Here is a 22,183-nt window from a genome sequence, read left to right as displayed (position 1 = left end):
CCCCTTCACGCCCTTCCTTCAGGTTCCGCGGGGAGGGAGGGAGGGAAGGAAGGGGTGGCGCTGGCGAGGTGTGAGCAGGAGTTATGTAAGCGATACTCTCTCGGAGACGCGACCCGCCTCTCCCTCACACAGCGGAGAGGTCACAAGTTTATCCGCCCTCGTCCTCGTCCTTGTCCTCGTCCTCGTCCTCGTCCTCGTCCTCGTTCTCGTCTTCCTCCTTCTTCTTCTCCTTCTCTCCTCTCCTCGTAGGCATCGTTGTCGTTGTTGTTGGTGTGGTCTCTTTCTGTCTCTCTCTCTCTCTCTTGATGTTTATATAGTTGTTGATTTTTTGTATTTTTTTTCTTTTTTCTTTTCTTTTTCTTTTCATAATCTTCATCATCTTTTTTTTCTTCTTCTTCTTCTTCTTCTTCTTCTTCTTCTTCTTCTTCTTCTTCTTCTTCTTCTTCTTCTTTCTTCTTCTTCTTCTTCTTCTTCTTTTCTTCTTCTTCTTATTATCATTATTATTATTATTATTATTATTATTATTATTATTATTATTATTATTATTATTATTATTATTATTATTATTATCATTATTATTATTATTATCATCATGATCATCATCATCATCATTATTATTATCATTACTATTAATATTGTTATTTTTATTACTATCATTATTATTATTATTATTACTAGTATTATTATCATTACTACTACTACTACTACTACTACTACTACTACTACTACTACTACTACTACTACTACTACTACTCTCCTTATCACCATCATAGTCATTTTTGTTGAGAGAGAGAGAGAGAGAGAGAGAGAGAGAGAGAGAGAGAGAGAGAGAGAGAGAGAGAGAGAGAGAGAGAGAGAGAGAGAGAGAGAGAGAGAGAGAGAGAGAGAGGTGAAGGAATAATAAGGCAAAGAGGAACAATGACAGCAGCAGCAGCAGCAGAGAGCGTTGGGTGTTCAGCTGGAGAATATTACCCAATTCCATTAAAAAGTAATGAACAAGATGGGGCAGTGAGAGGAAAAAGACGAAATTGGTGAGGGATGTGGAGGACACCTGCAGCCTCACTCACCTGACTGGCCCTCCGCCCTGCAGCTCCTCACACCAACATTACTACGTGAATGTGTCCCCCATGTCGTGTCAGGAATACTGGACCTAACAAATCCTACCTTCACTTAACCTGACCTAATGTGACTTAATATAATCTAACTAAAAGTATTAAAATCAAATGTAAGTCATTCTATTCTAACCTGATCTAACAAAATCTAACTTTATCTAACCTAACCTGACCTGTTCTGGCAGATACTTCTAACCTAACCTGAACCAGCCAGACTTTGGTGTTGTTAGTTGTTGCTTTTAGCCAGATGCTTTGGTGTTGTTAGTTTTTGCTTTTATTCAGAAGTTATTGCATGTTTCAACGATGCTTTCCTGACCTAATCAAATCTAACCTAACCTAACCTAACCTAACCTAACCTAACTGAAGCTAACCTAACCTAACCTAACCTAACCTAACCTAACCTAACCTAACCTAACCTAACCTGACCAAACTAACCTAACCTAACCTAACCTAACCTAACTGAAGCTAACCTAACCTAACCTAACTGAAGCTAACCTAACTAGACCTTGTTAGTTATTGCTTTTAGTCGGAAATTCTTGCCTTTTCAACGACATTTTCCTGACCAAATAAAACCTAACTTAATTTATCCTAACCTAACCTAAACTTACCCAGCTTTACTAATCTTAACCTAACGAAATGTAACCTAATCTATCCTGATGAAATTTAACCTAACCTAACCTAACCTAACCTAGCGTAACTAATACTAACCTAACCTAATATAACGTAGGTTAATTTATCCTAACCTAACCTGACCTAACCTAACCAAACCTAGCATAACTAATCCTAACCTAACCAAATATAACCTAATTTATCCTAACATAATTTAACCTAACCTAATTTAACCTAATCTCTTCACGTTTCATTATTTTTCTAACTTTTTAAAACCAATATATTGAAATTTTTACATTTTTTTTGTTCAGTTTCAGTAAACAATTTTTTTTAGTAAAGAATTCTTTTTTTTTTTCAGTAAACAATTCTCTTTTTCAGTAAACAATTTTTTTTCAGTAAACAATTTTTTCAGTAAACAATTCTTTTTTTTCAGTAAACAATTATCTTTTTCATTAAACAATCCTTTTTTTCTAGTAAACTGATCTTTTTTCAATGAACAATAAATTTTTCCAGTAAACAATTATTTTTTCCAGTAAACAATTATTTTTTCAGTAAACAGCGACACCCGGCACTTCTTAACCACTCTGTATACGTCCGTAATTATTAATCTTTACCTCTTGAATGCGGCGTGGTAATCAGAGGTGACAATTGGAACACCGGGGACGCGAGAAGATTATGCCACTCTAATTGAACACAAGGAATACCGAAATTACTGCAATAAACGTAATATCATCGCTGAGTGGAGCATTACAAGGATCGTGAAGAAGTGCAAGTAAGTGGCGAGCTTCCCAAACCCAGTGTAATAATCTGCGTTCTAAGAGACGAGTAGATAATAAGGTCCTTCGTCTTTTGTTATCAGTGAGAGAAGATTCAGGCAACGGGTGTTTCCTCTTCCCATCTTCTTTCTTTCAGGACGAGAAGTTTAGGCAAAGTATACCATTATTTTTTTTACCTGCACTCCACCACCGGTTTCCCAGGTTAATTACTGAACTATTTCCCTCCCTCCTGGATTACCTGTTGCGATGGTGATAAAGGGGACACAAAGGAATGCCCATCTACGGCGCCCCGCGATAAAAAGGTGAAGCTTCGTCATTTCTTAAATTGCGTTTTTGTCTTCTTTTTGTCTCTTACTTTTTATGTGGCTGCGGGATGAGAGAGAGAGAGAGAGAGAGAGAGAGAGAGAGAGAGAGAGAGAGAGAGAGAGAGAGAGAGAGAGAGAGAGAGAGAGAGAGATTCTTACATCCTACATCATAACATCAGCTTCTATCGTTTCCCAGTGTTCCTTTTCTATCCTCTGCAGGAAGATTCTTAACCATTGATCACTTCACAACTTTTATTCGTATTTTTCATCATTTTCACCTTCCTGTAATTTGAAGACATTTAGGAGGGAGGTTTCAAGACATTTACCCTATTTTTGAGTAACGCTTTCCACTCTGTACAGGAACCAGCACCTCAGTGGGCCTTTTCTTATCGCAATTTTATTCTTGACACACACACACACACACACACACACACACACACACACACACACACACACACACACACACACACACACACACACACACACACACACACACACACACACACACACACACACACACACACGCAAGGAAATTTAACACAGTGTTTGGTTTCGTCTGTCTCAGCCAACACTTCTTATACCTTAGTCTGAGGAAGGAAGCTGTTTTAATTACAATATCCGCATTTTTCAACCTTCTGTATTTACTTTCGATGTGTTTTGCGTTTTCCTCCAGTCATAAATACTCTGTTGTGCTGACGATCTTCTTTTAATATTTGACCTGAGGCATATTCCTAGCAGATCAGAGTTAATCCCTTCAGTACCATGCCACGTTTCCATATTCATGCTGCTTAATATTTGATGATTTTATACAGCTTCAGAAACTCATGTGGGGGATTGAAATAGTGACGACTCTGGCCATTAATCTTCTGACCTCCATAGACACTTCCTGATGTCAATGAAATCATCTAATTGTACTCAAAACTCAAGGTAAAAAATTGCGTCCTATTACTGAAGGGGTTAAAGTTGAGGGAAAGACGATGATATGAAGTGAGTGTTGATGTGAGTGTTGTGTTATTACCTTGATCTCACCAGCCTGTCTTCGCGTCCCGCAACCAGATGTCTCTTCTCCCATGCTGCAATGTTTGTTTGTCGAGAAGAGTGCGGTGACAGGTGGACGTGCGGGAGTGAGGCAGGGGCGAGGGATAACGAACCTGTGACGCCATGACCAGGTGGGGACAGGGAAGAACCAACACTTGTATTTTTTTTGTTTATTTATTAATTGAGAGTTCCGGCTTGCTGTTGGAATCAATCTCCTCTATTTGTGTTCCGATACTGGCGATTGTACACTCATACATTTCCATGTGCAAATCAATCATTCATTCCTTGTTGCAATAATTTAGTGTTTGGCAACACACACACACACACACACACACACACACACACACACACACACACACACACACACACACACACACCGTAGTGTAGTGGTTAGCACGCTCGACTCACAATCGAGAGGGCCGGGTTCGAGTCCCGGCGCGGCGAGGCAAATGGGCAAGGCTCTTAATGTATAGCCCCTGTTCACCTAGCAGTAAATAGGTACGGGATGTAACTCGAGGGGTTGTGACCTCGCTTTCCCGGTGTGTGGAGTGTGTTGTGGTCTCAGTCCTACCCGAAGATCGGTCTATGAGCTATGAGCTCGCTCCGTAATGGGAAGACTGGTGAATTACACACATTCAGTCTCTCTCTCTCTCTCTCTCTCTCTCTCTCTCTCTCTCTCTCTCTCTCTCTCTCTCTCTCTCTCTCTCTCTCTCTCTCTCTCTCTCTCTCTCTTCTGTCCATCTGTCTGAAGTCCTTTGAAAACACACACACACACACACACACACACACACACACACACACACACACACACACACACACACACACACACACACACACACACACACACTGGGAACTGCGTCAATTTAGAAATGATCAGTAAGCTGATCGCTGCACACAGGTCCATTGCTGGAGAGATCATTATTATTGCAAGGGAAAAGACTGTCATCAGGGAACTCACTTATAAAGAGGAGGAAAAAAATAAAAGCAAGATCATAAAATGTTATCAGTGAGTTTGGACGGACAAGCGACGTTCCGGGATGATTTTTCTCTCTTTTTTGCTCCTTCACGTCAAGTCACCGTGTTGCCGAGTGGAGGGAAGCGGACCTTGACTTCCTGGTGAGCGGCAAGTGTTGCAAGGAAACCGGCGTGGTGCGCCAACACAGACTACAATATCTTATATTGATGATGCTCAATATATATATATATATATATATATATATATATATATATATATATATATATATATATATATATATATATATATATATATATATATATATATATATATATATATATATATATATATATATATATATATATATATATATATATATATATATATATATATATATATATATATATATATATATATATAAACCCAAGGTGTCTACGTCTCAGCAGCACAGTTAGCTTTTAGTAAATCATTGTTTGGCATTGTTGAATCAGCTTGTCAGTGGGGCGTCTGACCGTGCATTAGATCACAGAACGAACTCTTTTTTAAAGACAAAAAAGAAACTGCCTGACAAAAACTCTCTTGATTACCTGCCGACCACCGCGGCAATCGCGTGCAGTGACCTGACATTGAGGAGCGATTACTCTCTTTCTTTGTTCTTCAAAGTGAAAAGAACTGCGATTCAACAATCAAGTATCAGAGACACGTTTTCGTCATGTACATGTGATTTGTATTCTTAGGATGGCTAACACTGCTCCCCGCAGCAGCTAACTTACAAATCAGTCTCGCGACATCTGTGGCAGTCTTCCAGGTGTCTGGCAGATTGATACCCATTGCTTGACTCTCAATGAGTTGGTGAAGGTAAAAGGCATTTCTTTTCTTTTATTTCTAACAATTATAAAATTCGCCTTTCATTAATGTCACTGTGTCAATCGAAACGTCACACAGTAACCCTTTTCCATCCCTTCTGCTTGCTGCAACAGACGGGCTGCTTCCTTTAGTGACCTGTCCTCACCTGGTAAATCTCACTTCACGATACAATCTACTGTACATTCCTTGACCTTTATCCCCTCAAAGCCCGCTGCACACGTCCATTGCCAGCACATCTTTCTTGATCTACGACCTCCAACTATTTGCAGCCTTATTCCTACAGTTCCATATAAGTGGCTGTCATGTTTACCTTCATGGAGCTGTATGTTGACCCACACCTGCCCTGCGCCCACTACAAGTACACTCGCACCTACTCTTTCCTATCAAACCCATTGGCTGTGCAACACGTAGCGGGAACATAAGGCACCCGAGCACATGATCCACACCATACACATCTGTCAGGCGCCCACTCACCCAGAAATCAACAAGAATGACACACACACACACACACACACACACACACACACACACACACACACACACACACACACACACACACACACACACACACACACACACAAAGAGCTACGTTTCCTTCATATCCGCTCGACACAACAAATACAAACAATACAAAAATCACCAAAAATGTCACGAAGTTAGCCAGGTAACCCTTGGTGGCAGTGTGTGTGTGTGTGTGTGTGTGTGTGTGTGTGTGTGTGTGTGTGCGGAAGAGTGTTTTGGCCCCAGTAACACGGCACAGCGAGGCAAGTAACACAACACCCTGTCATAAACACCAGAAGAGCGACGCCCAGGGAGCAAAGTTAAGGTGTCTCGACCACGCCAAAGACACAAGTACGTATTTGGGAGCGACACACACACACACACACACACACACACATAGACACACACACACACGGTTTCAGGGGAAGGGGAGGGACCTAACGTACGTAACTTGGCCAAACACGACGTTGTGGAGTGTGTAAAACAACGGCTCTACTTGCATACTGTAGTTGTAGTGTACGTGTGGCGTGGCGGGCTATACCAGGTGTAGCGGTTGTCTGTCGGTGTTGGTTTTGTGCCGCGTTTGAAGTGAAGGGAAGTTTTATATTGCCTTCATATTTCTTTTATTCTGTTTGACGTCTGATGAAAATAGTTACTAATCTGTTCTCTCTCTCTTTTATTTTCCTCTATCTCTCTTTCTCTCTCACTCGAATCATGCGTCAACGAAATCTCATTGTTTTAGAAGAGAAGAAAATGCAACTTTACTCACCCAGACACATACACTCAACCTTCCTCCATCTCTCCTTCCGTGCTTTACTCATCCACCCTCCTAACGACACCCTGCCTGCTTGAATACCCCTAACAAGGCAACAAGGTGACAAGAAGAGTGGGTTGCCAGCTCGGGTATATTAAAACCACCTAACATACTTGACAGGGGGAGTGAGAGATGCCAGTTTGCCACTTATTTGATTTATTTTTCTTCCCCAGGACAGACTGCTTTACTCATTAACATAGTTTATTGAGCTCACGAAAGTATGAAGGAGGAGGAAGAAGGAGGCAGGTGCGAGAGAGGCAGGCAGGGAAGGAGGGAGGGAAGAGGATGATGGGGAAGGAAGGGGGAGGATGGAGGTAGAAAGGTGTTTGGAATGAAGGAAGAAAGACAGGAAGCAAGGGAAGGAAGCAACGAAGAGAGAAGAAGGTGGAAGAGGAGAAATAGTTATGATGATATGAGTTGTTGTAATGAAAAAAGAGAGAGAGAGAGAGAGAGAGAGAGAGAGAGAGAGAGAGAGAGAGAGAGAGAGAGAGAGAGAGAGAGAGAGAGAGAGAGAGAGACAAAAACTAAAATCAATTTCATCTCAGCTCTAAGTCAAATCTATTTTTCCTTCTTCAATATACTATCACATCTCACCAGGCAACATCTTCACATTGTCATTCACCAACAGCCCACAGTAATAACTCATACAGGAGGCCCCACAGCAGCCTCTGACATACAATTTGCCCATATGAAGACAATAGTGCAATCAACGTCTTCGGTTCCTTGATAGTCGAATTTTTGTTGCCCCACTTAGTAAACAGTAAGACTCGCTACGTGTTGTCTTAGTGGAGGAACAAGCTTCAGGAACTAGAGAACATAGTACTTGTGTCCTGCATGATCTTGGCGACTTGGTGGACGTCACGAGGACTACTGAAGGACAGAAAGTGACAGGAAAAGACGTAACATGAAATAAAAGTAACGGACGATAGGAAACAAGGGAAAAATACCAAGGAAGTAAAAGGAAAGAGAGTAGCAGAAATATTGAATGGTTCTGTTTCCATACATTTCGGAGCTAGCAAGGAATGATGATGTGTAACGATGGTTCAACAGTAAGCGGTGTCTTTGAAAGGGTGTTGTTAGATGCGTGAGTCATGAGTGTGTGTGTGTGTGTGTGTGTGTGTGTGTGTGTGTGTGTGTCGTATACGAGTATTACCTTGCCCTTTGTGCTTAAATTCCAGATGATACGCCAATGAATCTAAGAAACAAAATACACAGGTGTCTTTAATAAAACTGGTAAACAAAGTTGGAGCATAAAATATAAACGACTACAAACGCCTCTTTCTGTTTGATTTGGACATGTAAAAAAAATAACCTTACTTGGTTTTACTTGGAATTTGTAAATGAGGATGAAAAAAGGAAAAATACATCGTGACGTAGGAAATTTAGTCTTTTCGTTCTTTGTATTTTAATGACGAAAGATGTGAAGGAATCTAGAAAGGACGACGAGAAGCCAGAAAACGATGATGTGCGGCATTAATAGAAGCGGTGTGGTGAGCAACTTACATGGTTACATTATATTGCTGATCCGGAAGTATCCACAAATTTAGCTCGTCATGTCTCATATGAGGAGATAGAAGGAAGATACTGAGATTTATCTTGATTAATCAGTTTCGCAGTGAGTGTCAGTAACTATCGATGTGCGTCATACGATAATTCAACAAAGTAAAGTATTCTTTGTATCGACTCATTTATGCTATGATTCTTACGACCACGACACGTAACAAGTGTTTTCTGAAGGGAGCTTTTTTCACCACATGGCGCATCACAGACGTGCGCGGTGATGTTTCATGAGTTATACTGAAAGAAAACAAATGATCATGAGATGGCAGCTGCCCACCCTCGGGTATCCCCCTGTCATTCCCCTCCCCTACCAGTCTCCTGCCATCTTCGTCAGTTCTCTCCATCCCCACCTGATCTTCCCCCTCTCCCCTCCAAGTGAGACACTCGAGGGCGTCAGTGTCAGTGATCCTGCGCGAGTGAGGTGTACCGTCGCGTGAGTTGCTGCTCCTCTCCCTCTGCCTTGGTGCGTACCCGTGCTGCTCGTCGCCGCCTGACTCACTCGCCCACGGAAGGTACTGTAGATGCAATTGAAGTCTGTAAAGTTTCTATTTGTGCTGTATTTTTCACGTGGACAAGGAAAGTTAGTGGGCGGGATGGAGGGCAGCGCCACGCAACCTGGTAATCGGCCGTCACGAGCAGGACTACCAACTGTAACGACGCCCTGGAGGCCACCCACCAACCGTAATGCTCTTTAAATGGCCGACAATTTTTGCTAGAAGGCGTTGCGTGGCTGTATGCAATGGCTGCCGAACACGAGGCGATATCTGGGAATTGGTCTTGATTACGCCATGTTAACACAGCGACTTAAAGCTTGCGGTGCGGGTGACACTCGATAAGCGAGCGGGCATTACAGCTCGGGCCAGCGGGCGGCGAGCGGCGGGTGTGCACTGGGCGGAGTGTCTCGCAATTTTCAGGTCTGAGATGATTGTTTCAAGTGTTATGGAAAGTGCAGGTGTGTTTTACTATTGTTTACGGGCCACTAGGAAGGAAGGTGGTGGGAATGGCATTTGATAAGTCATTATTAGAATTCGAAAGGCGATATTTCACTTGAGGACGAGGAAAGAGCAGAAGAATGGAGTGTCTGAGACGAAGAAAGTAATCGTCCTTGGAGTGAGCGGCATTAAGGGTGGCGTGGTGCAGGAGTGACGGACAGACAGGGTTGCAGACTTCCCTGGTGGCGCACACAGACGTGGCGGGGAGGTGAGCAGCGCGAGATAAAGGTTCGGAGCGTCAGCAGTGGATCGGAGCTTCACGCACTTCAGACAGCACTTGTGGCTTGTATCTCCACGACGCGCTGATACACGACAACCACTCTCTATCCGGCACGTCTCTCTCTCTCTCTCTCTCTCTCTCTCTCTGGTAAGATACGGGCATACGCTACCAGCAAGGACCCGCACATGACAAATCATGGGGAACTTAGGTAATGTTAGAGCAAAGCTGGCCACAGAAAACGGGAGTCGGGTAGGTGGGCGGTGCTATGGGTTAGGGAGGAGGAGGAGGGGACTGTATCTGCAGGGATGGGGAGTGAGACAGGAGGAGGAGGAGGAGGAGGAGGAGAAGGAGTAGGAGTAGGAGGTTGGTAGGTAGGTTGGGGAAGAGGGAGTGGCTGCTGGAGTAGGAGGAAGTGCGTTGAGGAGGAGGAGGAGGAGGAGGAGGAAAAGGAGGAGGAAGAGGAGGAGGAAAGGCCTTAACATTCAGGCCACAAGCTGGAACCGCCCACCTAATTCCTCGTGGAGCGGAGGGAGTGGTGGAGGAGGGGAAGAAAGAGTGAAGGGGTGAGAGGGAGGGAGGGAGGGAAGGAGGGAAGGTGGTAGTGGTAGTGGTGGAGGTGGGAGAATGAGAGTGAGCAGGGAGGGAAACTGAAGTGAAGTGGAGAGGAAATAGAGATGAATACTCAGGTTGAAACGAGGAATGGAAGAAAGGAAGTGAGAGAAGAAACAGGAAATGGAGTTACGAGAGGGAAAGAAAGGAAGGAAAGGGGGAAGGAAACAATACTTAAAAAAAAAATAAATAAGTAGAAGAAAAAAATACAGGACAATAGATCGTAGGCAACGTAAAATTAAAATAAATAAATTCAACACACCAAAAATAATTATTCTCTCCTGGAAAAAAAATGAAATAAAAAAAAGAGTGAAATGAAAAGAAAAAAAAGGTTAAAATATTTGCAGCATTACTCTCTCCCTTAAATCCAGAGGCAGGAAGGAAGGGAATGGAAAGTAACGAAAATACTGAACAAAAATATATGAACGGAAAATGTTCTGACGGAAGAGAAGTGCGTGGAGGGGGGAGGAGGAGGAGGAGGAGGAGGAGGAGGAGGAGGAGGAGGAGGAGGAGGAGGAGGAGGAGGAGGAAGGGGTTAAGTTCGGGGCAGAATTAGTGAAGAATGGTGAGGTGTATTGCATTATTAAGAACGGAGAGAGAGAGAGAGAGAGAGAGAGAGAGAGAGAGAGAGAGAGAGAGAGAGAGAGAGAGAGAGAGAGAGGAATACGTAACTGAGAAAATAGGGAGGAGGATGAAAAAAAATGTTGCTTAGAGTATTTGAAAGAGAGAGAGAGAGAGAGAGAGAGAGAGAGAGAGAGAGAGAGAGAGAGAGAGAGAGAGAGAGAGAGAGAGAGAGAGAGAGAGAGAGAGATACTGATGTTAAGAGCGTGAAGTAGGAAATATGTCATAAATTTTGACTAATAAGATAGAGCGAGAATATAAATAGGTAGAAAGAAGAAGAAAAACGTCTTTACTGATATCCATTTCATTCCTCCTCCTCCTTCCTCCTCCTCCTCCTCCTCCTCCTCCTCCTCCTCCTCCTCCTCCTCCTCCTCCTCCTCCTCCTCCTTCAGCAATACGTTAATAGTTAATTGACGTGTTTTTCATAAGGGAATAATTTCAAAATGATCAAAGAAATAAGAATAAAAATGTGTGATGAAATTAGAAAAGAAGAAAGTGAATATTTAGATTACTGTGGAGGGAGGAGGAGGAGGGAGGAGGAGGAGAAGGAGGAGGAGGAGGAGGAGGAGGAGGAAGAGGAGGAGGTGGTGGTGGTGGTTGTGGTGGTAGGGATCGAGAAGGAAGGGGAAGTGGTACAGAACAATGGAAGGAGGAGGAGGAGGAGGAAGAAGAAGAAGAAGAAGAAGAAGAAGAAGAAGAAGAAGAAGAAGAAGAAGAAGAAGAAGAAGGAAACGACCAGAGTAATAAGAAAAATGAAAGATGAATAAGAAAATGAGAACAATATTACTTTATTATTATTATTATTATTATTATTATTATTATTATTATTAGTAGTAGTAGTAGTAGTAGTAGTAGTATGAGGAGGAAGAGGAGGAGGAAGAGAAGGAGAGAAGGGGAAGAAACAGAAGAAAACAACAGAGAAGAAGAATAACAAATAAAACATCACATGAAAGAAAACGAAATCAAACAAAAATGCAAATAAAGAAAAGAAAAACGAAAAGGAACAAGAAGAGAAAGAAGAAGAGAAAAAGGAGGAAAAAGAAGAGAAATAGGAGGAGCAGGGTACGAAGAAAGGAGGTGTTGAAGGAATGGGAGAAGCATAGAAGGAGGAGGAGGAGGAGGAGGAGGAGGAGGAGGAGGAGGAGGAGGAGGAGGAGGAGGAGGAGGAAGAGGAGGAGGAGGAGGAGGAAAAAAAGAGAAGGGGACACTCAAGGGAAAAGTCATGGAGCTCCAAGTAACATTTCTCTCAACTTTGTCGACATTTATGGGCATCGCTCAAAGTCCAGAGGAGGAGGAGGAGGAAGAGGAGGAAGAGGAGGAAGAGGAGGAAGAGGAGGAGGGAAGAAGAGGAGGAAGGTGGGTGGGATGGAGGGAAAGTGAGGAGGAGGGGATGGATAGGTGAATGATGGGGGCGGTGAAGCCTCTCTCTCTCTCTCTCTCTCTCTCTCTCTCTCTCTCTCTCTCTCTCTCTCTCTCTCTCTCTCTCAGGCCCCAAGGCTCTGAGTGTATATAAGTGCGAAGAATAGAAAGGAAGGGTGGTTTTAGTGAGAGAGAGAGAGAGAGAGAGAGAGAGAGAGAGAGAGAGAGAGAGAGAGAGAGAGAGAGAGAGAGAGAGAGAGAGAGAGAGAGAGAGAGAGAGTATAATACTGTCGGTAAATAAATAAAAAAAAAAATATCATACAAGCGAAAAGTAATGCTATATAATACTGAGAGAGAGAGAGAGAGAGAGAGAGAGAGAGAGAGAGAGAGAGAGAGAGAGAGAGAGAGCAGCAAAAAAAAGTGGTAAGTAACAAGAAAGTTTTGATGAATGAGAGAAGAAAGAGTTACCGGAGGAGAGAGAGAGAGAGAGAGAGAGAGAGAGAGAGAGAGAGAGAGGGAGAGGGAGAGGGAGAGGAGGAGGAAGGAGGAAAAAAATGTGGAGGGGGAGGAATACTAGAGAGGTGAATGGTGAGATTGATGATGGTGGGGAAATAAATGAGAGAGGCGATAAGTAGGAGGAGGAGGAGGAGGAGGAGGAGGAGGAGGAGGAGGCAGGGGTGGTAGTGGTGATGGTGGTGGTGGTGGTGGTGGTGGTGGTGATAAAGAGTAGTAAATGTAAGAAAAAGAATGAAAATAAATAAACAAAGGTTGAAGAAGAGGAACTAAGATTTTGATTACTGGAGGAGGAGGAGGAGGAGGAGGAGGAGGAGGAGGAGGAGGAGGAGGAGGAGGAGGAGAAAGGAAAAAAGAAGAAGAAGAGGAGGAGGAGGAAGAGGAGGAGGAGTACTATTATTAACACACTCTTAATAATCGCAGTGTTTATTTATAAGTGGTGGTGAGAACTGAAATGATGTTAAGACAATATATAGACTGTAGCTGTACTCACTAATTGATTTACTGACTGACTGACTGATTGGGTGACTGTCTGACTGTCTATTTAACTTTCTGACTGACTGGCTGACTTAGTGACTGACTGATTGATTGACTGACTGACTGGGTGGTTCATTAATGACTGACTGACTGACTGACTGATTGATTGACTGGCTTGGTGGTTCACTGACTGACTGACTGACTGACTGACTGATTGACTGGCTTGGTGGTTCATTTACTGACTGACTGACTGACTGACTGACTGATTGACTGGCTTGGTGGTTCATTTACTGACTGACTGACTGACTGACTGACTGATTGATTGACTGGCTTGGTGGTTCACTGACTGACTGGCTGTGGGGTTTCATTTACACTTTCACTTGTGTATATATTTGTCAATTATTCATTTACATTTGTTGCTGATTTATTCACTCACTTATTCACTTATTTACTTAATCATTTACCCGTGTATTTATATATGATTACTCAATTATTCACTCAACACACTACCACCACCGCCACCACCACCACCACCACCACCACCACCACCACCACCACCACCACCACCACCACCACCACCAGCACGCCACATTACATCACATCACATCACATCACCATCTCTTCGTCACCAGCGGAGCAGCGACTGGAAAGTGTATTGTGCTGCTTCCTCCTCCTATCACCCTCCCCACCACCCTCTCCCCGTCACCGCGTCACGTCCACCTCTATATAATGGAGTTACGGACCTCTGGAGAATCCTTTAGTCCTCCCTTAACCCAGCCACTAAGGGCCGCGACCCCCATCTTGACGCCAGCACTCCACTCTCCTGCCCTGCCCCGCCGTCCGTACCTCGGGAGAAATATGTATTATAATTCAGGTTTGCGGTGGCGAAGGTGATGCCGCGACGCAGTGTGGCGAGTATGTCTGATGCGAGGATAAAGGAGTTTACGAGGACGTCCGCCGCAGAAAGTGACCACCTGATATTAAGTTACAAGGGCGTGAGGGGCAGGGGCGCGCTCGTAAGATAGCCCAGCACTCTCAGAATGGAGGTATAGGGCGCGGCGCTACTGAGGGAGGGAGGGAGGCTGGGAAGGAAGGAAGGAAGAAAGGAGGGAGGGAAGACTGAGGTTGAGATATGAAGGTTGTGGTAAAGGGGAGAGAGAGAGAGAGAGAGATTGTGTGTGTGTGTGTGTGTGTGTGTGTGTGTGTGTGTGTGTGTGTGTGTGTGTGTGTGTGTGTGTGTGTGTTAGACAGGTCATGCAGGTAAGGAGGTACAAGGAAAGGGGAGTAAAGAAACAGCGGATATTGTGGAGAGTATAGTAAAGAAATTAAGGGTATAGAAGTGTTGGGCAGAGGAGTCCGGTGCCTCGCCTCCTGCCCGCACCGCCCAGCACCCATCCATCCTCGGCTCCCAACAAGGCGTGGCTGTTTTCAATTATATCTGGTGAAAGGAAGGTTGACTGATAGCTGATTGAGCGAGAGAGAGAGAGAGAGAGAGAGAGAGAGAGAGAGAGAGAGAGAGAGAGAGAGAGAGAGAGAGAGAGAGAGAGAGAGAGAGAGAGAGAGAATGAGGGATTATTTTTTTTTGTAGTTACCGGTGATGAAAATTGATGATTAACTGTAAAACTACCATCACCACCACTATCATTCTTGGCATTACAACCACCACCACCACCACCACCACCACCACCACCACCATCATAACTAACAACAACAACACCATTATTCCGTATAGTTATTATTTTCATGTGTATCTTCGCCACTCAGCTCTCTGTATGTATAAAAATGAAGTGAAGGTTTTTTTTTTTTCCTGCTTTCACCAAAAAAAAAAATGAAAAATGGAAAGTCTTGTTGGCTCATTAAGCAAAGAAAAAAAAAAAAAACTAGAGGAAGAACACTTAGGAACTTAAAGGAAGGAGAAACAGCAGCAGATTTATTGGCCTTTGCGATGCTGTTTAGTTCAAAGTAAAAAAACAACAACAACAGATCAAGGATTAAACCAAAAATAGATGAAGAAAAATGAGAATAAAAATGACGACTAAATACACAAAATAAAAAATATATAAAACTAATAAATGAATAAATAAATAACAGCTAAGAATGGAAATCATCTTCGCCTGAACTCACAACAACAACAACAACAGCAAAAAATTATCACAACAACAATAAGAACAACAGCAAAAGCATTCATTCCTGACGGGGAACTAACTCTCTCGGGCTGTCCATTCTGCCTTCCTCAGTCTTTCCATACGGGGTCAAATTAATACAGACACCAGAAACTAACTCAATGGGACCTTTTGTTGTTGTTATTGTTGTTACTGCTATTTCTGTTTGCCCTTTGCCAGTGCCTCTCTTACATAAAGGTCTTTGTTAACGTGTTTCATTATCGTCGTAGCTGCATTGGTGGTGGCTTCCCTTCGTGGTGTCATTGTTGTAGCGTTAACCTGTCTGTTCTTTACGTAACGCTGGTGTAGGTAAGGCAGGGAAGCTCGTCTCTCTCTCTTACTCTTACGGAAAATAAAAGAATAAATGAATAAATAGATAAATGAAATTGTGATAAAGAAAAAAATATATAAGAAAAATAAAAACGTCTTCTGTTTTCTGATAATTTGTTTTTCTTGGTGTTGGTGGTGCTTCTGTTGTTGTTGTTGTTGTTGTTGTTGTTGTTTATCGTGATATTAATGACGATGCTGATGATTACTATTATGATTTTCTACCTAAACCCCTTGCTCTTGTCGATTTGTCCGTCAATTTACTTCCGCTGCAGTTGTGTGTGTGTGTGTGTGTGTGTGTGTGTGTGTGTGTGTGTGTGTGTGCGTGTGCGTGCGTGAGCCATCTTCTATCAGTCTACCTCCACACTCCCCAAACCCTCACCTCCACATTCACCCCCATCTCCCACCCTCCCTCCATATCCTCAACCCCAAGGCTAGTCCTCACAGGGAGGGAGGGAGGGGGAAGAGCCTTGCGACACACACACACACACACACACACACACACACACACACACACACACACACACACACACACACACACACACACACACAGGTAAGAAATATTTGCCTAAAATGTAGTTCCCAGTATTGAAATGTAACTCTCGATTTTCCCCTCTCTCTCTCTCTCTCTCTCTCTCTCTCTCTCTCTCTCTCTCGCTCTCGCTCTCGCTGTCGCTCCCTTTTTTCTTTATTGTATTTTGTTTTTATTTATATGTACACCTTTTTTTTCTCTCTATTTCCGTTTTTTCTTTCTTTTTTTGCACACACACAGCAGCCAATGCAGGGACGTGTGTGGGGAGGAGGGGGTGGTAAAAAAGAGAAAAATTACTGATGTTTTGCTGTCGTATTTTTTACCTTCACAATATTTCAAGCGCGAAGGGGGAGAAGGTGAGGGAGAGAGAGGGAGGGAAGGAGGGAGAGAGGGAACGGAGGGAAAGGGTAAAGGGAGCAAGTTAGGAGGTAGGGAGGAATGAGTAGATGGAGGGTGGCTGAGGGAGGAGAAGAGACAAGGTAGGAAGGGTAGAAGGCAGGAAGGCAATAGACATAAGGGAGGAGAGGAATGGAGGATTGAGGGATGGAGGGAAGGAGGGAAGGGAGGGAGGGAGGTACGTGTGGGAAGAGTCACTTTGCGCTTCTGTACAAAATGTGTAAAGGGGAGACTGTTTTTTTTTATTTATTTATTTTTCTTTCTGTGTGTGTTTAATAATTCAGGTGTGATTTATGTTGAAATTAGTTACGTTTATTTGAGAAAAGTCCCATTGGATTATTATTATTATTATTATTGTTATTATTATTATTGTTATTATTATTATTATTATTATTATTATTATTATTATTATTATTATTATTATTATTATTATTATTGCTTGTGTTTTTTATTTGTTTTTGTTGTTGTTGTTGTGTGTGTTACTACTACTACTACTACTACTACTACTACTACTACTACTACTACTACTACTACTACTACTACTACTACTACTACTACTGTTGTTGTTGTTGTTGTTTTCATTGCAGTGTGTGTTGGTGTCCACATCTGAACCGCTTCACTCTCGGAAGCGAATAATAAAAAGGAAGGTCGTTTGAAAATACTGACCTCGATTTTTTTCTTTGCTCTCTTTTGTGTTTTGCTTCACTCATTTATCAGCACCCTTGTTGTTGTTGTTGTTGTTGTTGTTGTTGTTGTTGTTGTTTTGCTTCTGCTTCTGCTGCTGCTGCTGATGATGATGATGATGCTGATGCTGTTACTGCTACTGCTACTGCTACTGCTACTGCTACTGCTACTTCTACTACTACCACTACTACTATTACCACCATTAGTACTAATATTACTACCACTACCACTACTTCTACCACTACTACTACAAATACCACTACCACTACCACTACTGCTGCTGCTGCTGCCACCATCAATATCACTTTTTGTACTATTACTACTACTACTACTACTACTACTTCTTCTACTACTACCACCACCATCACCACTGCTACTGCTGCTACTGCTGCTACTACTGCTACTACTGCTACTGCTACTGCTGCTACTGCTGCTACTACTACTACTACTGCTGCTGCTGCTACTGCTGCTATCACTACTACTACTACTACTACTACTACTACTACTGCTACTGCTACTACCACCACCACCACCGGCGGCCATATTGTTTACACACTGAGGCACCACCTGTTTTCTCCCCTGTGTTTGGATTCTGCCCATGGTGGTGGTGGTGGTGGTGGTGGTGGTGTTGAGGGGAAACTCATAATTAATGCTGCACCTGTAATTAGTGTTTCAGGTAAGAGTTGTACCTGTATGTAGTTTATCACCTTTCCTCTAATTAGTGCCACGGTGTACCTGTAACAATAGATTTGAAGCGAGTGTGGTGCGCGCGTACGTATATGTCTTTCACGTGGCGGGGGCAGTCTGTTAAGGGACTAGGTGTTTGTGAAGGTCCCGCCGTTCACTAGCGCTTCAGGTTACAGCAGTCCCCATGATTATAGCTTGAGCCTAATGGTGTATCTATAATTAGTGTTAAAGGTTAATGGTGTACGCTTGTAAATAGTGGCGCGTCCTCACAGGCGGGTGGACAAGTGGAGGCGAGGCGAGGCGTGGTATATTAAAGCAATTATGAGTGTGTCCCGCGTGTGGGCCGCGTCACGGATGGTAATGCGGCCTTGTTAGTATGTACATTGTTTACCTTTGATGTGAGGAAGCCACACCCCCTGTTGTCTCTCTGGCTGGCTCTGTCCCGTAGCCTCTGACCTCCTCTTCTTTCCCCCTCTGGCTATTCCCTCTGGCTCACTCATGTCCCTTCGTTCTGTGTATCTCTCTCTGTCTGTGTATCTGTCTCTCATTTCTGCTTCCCTGTATGTCTACTTATCTCTGTGTCTCGGTTTCCCCTGTCCTCTTGTTCTTTCCTTTAAATTCTGTCTTTATATCTCTGTCTCTGTTCATCTAGTTCCGTCTATGTACCTCTGTGTGTCTCGCTCTGTCTCAATAATCAAGTTTTGTCCCTGTGTGTCTGTTCCTTTTCTTTCTAGTTCTATCCTGATTCTGCTTCGGTATCTCTGTCTCTATCTGCACGGTTGTCTCTGTTTCCTTTCATCTGCTCTGTGTTTCTTCCTCTGTTCCTTTAAATCTATCCTTCCTTCTGGCAGGTCACGGGTCTGCTATGCCTCCTCTCTTTTACTTTAAGTCTTGTGCACTCTTACCTTCCTCATTCCTCTACGTTATTCATTTTTGTTTTTGTCTTCCTTTGCCTGTCTTTATTTGTCTGTTAATCTCTCTCTCTCTCTCTCTCTCTCTCTCTCTCTCTCTCTCTCTCTCTCTCTCTCTCTCTCTCTCTCTCTCTCTCTCTCATCAAATACTAATGCTGTTGCTAATGCTGCTTCTTCTGCCATTGCTAATACATATTACTGCAAGTACTGCTATTACTACTACAAAAACGAAGCCATAATGTATTGCACTGACATTACTCATAGCTGTAAAGTATTGCCGCTACCACCACCACCACCACCACCACCACCACCATCACCACCACCACCACCACCACCACCACCACCACCACCACCACCACCACCACCACCACCACCACCACCATCACCACCACCACCACCACCACCACCACCACCAGATATGACCATTCCTCTCCTGCACATCACAATTCTCTCGTCATCCCTTCGCCACCCGCCGTAAGCCATCCCAGCTATACGTGTCATCTTCGCGCCCCCCCCCCGCAAATGCCTGTTAATATGATTGGATCCATTAGACACACACATGTAAAGTATTAGACACACACATGTAAAGTATTCTCCACCATTGCAGCCCGATTTAATTTGCTGGCTTTTATTTTTTTCTCTCTCTCTTCCCTTTCATTTATTATTCGTATACATCGAGACCGTGCAATTCTGTCTTTATGCATGTGTGATTTGATTTTGCTTTGTTTATATATTTTTTTTGTGTTTGTGAAGGTTTTAACGGGTGTGATGTGTTGGTTTTCGTGGGTTTTGGTGAAATGTTTGTTGTTTTTGTCCTTTTCTTCCTTCCCACGTATTAGTAATTGTTAATCTGTTTATTTGTTGCTATTATTGTGTTTCCTCTCTCTCTCTCTCTCTCTCTCTCTCTCTCTCTCTCTCTCTCTCTCTTTTTGTGGTAATTCTGAAAGGAAGGAATTCCGGTGGTGGTGGTGGTGGTGGTGGTGGTGGCCTCCCGCTGTAGCCGCGCCGTGTGTTGCAGGAAACGATGTCAGAGTATTTATAAATTTCGTTATAAGTGAAGGAAAATAATGAGACCTTTATTCCTTTAATCCTATTCATCAAGTTTAAAGAGTTGTTTTCCATCCTTCTTCCCTCCTTTCCCTCTCTTTCTCTTTCTCTCTCTCCGTGTCTCTCCTCTTTATTTTTTGTTCCTCCTTCCCCCGCACCCTCTCTCTCTCTCTCTCTCTCTCTCTCTCTCTCTCTCTCTCTCTCTCTCTCTCTCTCTCTCTCTCTCTCTCTTTCCTCCTTCTTCTTCTCTCTTCTTTTCACCTTTTTCTCTCTCCTCCTTCTTTCCCTCTTTTGTTACTTTCTCTCTCCACTTCTTACTTTTCCTCCTTTTCCCGTCTCTCTCCTTCCCTTCCTCTCTCTCTCTCTCTCTCTCTCTCTCTCTCTCTCTCTCTCTCTCTCTCTCTCTCTCTCTCTCTCTCTCTCTCTCTCTCTCTCTCTCTCTCTCTCTCTCTCTCTCTCTCCTTCACATTGCTTTCCTCCTTTTCTTCTCATATATTCTCTCTCTCTCTCTCTCTCTCTCTCTCTCTCTCTCTCTCTCTCTCTCTCTCTCTCTCTCTCTCTCTCTCTCTCTCTGGCCAGCCTTGTCCTTTCTATCTTTTAATTTCCTCTTCTTTCCCCAGTTTCTCTTTCCGACTTGTACTCTTTGTTTGTTTCTCGGCTTCCCTGTCTTGCCTTCCTATTGTTTCCCTCGCTTGTCTTGTCTTCATTGTTCATACTTATCTTCTTGTTTGTTTCCTTATTGCTGTTGCTATTGTTGTTGTTGTCTTGGCTTTTCATTGTGTTTCACGTTTTTTTCTCTCTTTTTCTTCTTCGTTTTCTTTGTCTTCGTTTTCGTTTTCGTTCTTGTCTCTTTTCATGTTTTTTTTTGTGTATTTTTCTTATTATTCTTGTTTTTTTTTTTTTTTCATTACCGTCTTTCTAATTTTCATCTTCATTATCTTCAGTTTAGTGTTTTTTTTTTATCTTTCTTCATTCCTGCTGTTTTTTTTTTCTTTTCTTCCTTTTTCTTCCTTTGTATTCCTTCTTTTCTTCCTCCTCCTCCTCCTCCTCCTCCTCCTCCTTCTCTTCCTTACATTTTAATAGGCGAGTAATTGTGTTTGTTTCCCTTCCTTGTATTGCTGTTCAGACACACACACACACACACACACACACACACACACACACACACACACACACACACACACACACACACACACACACACACACACACACACACACACACACACCACTACTACCATTATAAATACAACTAGTATTACCAACATCACCACCACCACCACCGCTAGTACTAACACCATTACTATCACCATCACCACCACCATCACCACCACCACCATCACTACCACCTTTCCTCCTACATCACCACCACAACCACTAGTACTAACACCACCACTAGTACCACCACCACCATCATCACCACCACCACCACTAGTACCACCACTACTATCACCACCACCACCACCACCACAACCATCACCCCTCCTCCTCCTCCTCCTCCTCCTCCTCCTCCTCCTCCTCCTCCTCCTCCTCCTCCTCCCCCCTCTCCTCCCACACGAAAAAAAAAAAGAGAGAAAAAAGAAAATCTATGTATCAGCAACAAAAAATATTAGAACAACAATAATATTAATTTCACTCGTATGAAAAATAAGCACAACTGGGGAAAAAAAATATGTACAGCATTTTTGACGATTATGAAACAAATTACTTTTCCTGAAATTCACGTACAACATTCTATCTGTTTCGCGCGTTCCAACCAACACTTTCGCGCGTTCCCACCAACACTCGTCTCATGTTTGGGTTGCTTTTGTGTGCGCTGCGGCTCTCCCTGTGTGGCGGCGGCGCGCATGGGGATACAGTGGTGGTGGTGGTAGTAGTAGCAGTGAGAGAGAGAGAGAGAGAGAGAGAGAGAGAGAGAGAGAGAGAGAGAGAGAGAGATTAAATAGCTGGGTACTTGATGAAATTATACATATACATAGAAGAAGATACAAAGGAATAGACGCACACACACACACACACAGACAGATGCACACACACACACACACACACACACACACACACACACACACACACACACACACACACACACACACACACACACACACACACACA

This window comes from Portunus trituberculatus, chromosome 42 (genome assembly GCF_017591435.1).
Source record: "Portunus trituberculatus isolate SZX2019 chromosome 42, ASM1759143v1, whole genome shotgun sequence".
Classification (NCBI taxonomy): Eukaryota; Metazoa; Arthropoda; class Malacostraca; order Decapoda; family Portunidae; genus Portunus; species Portunus trituberculatus.
Note: the sequence above shows the minus strand (reverse complement) of the source record.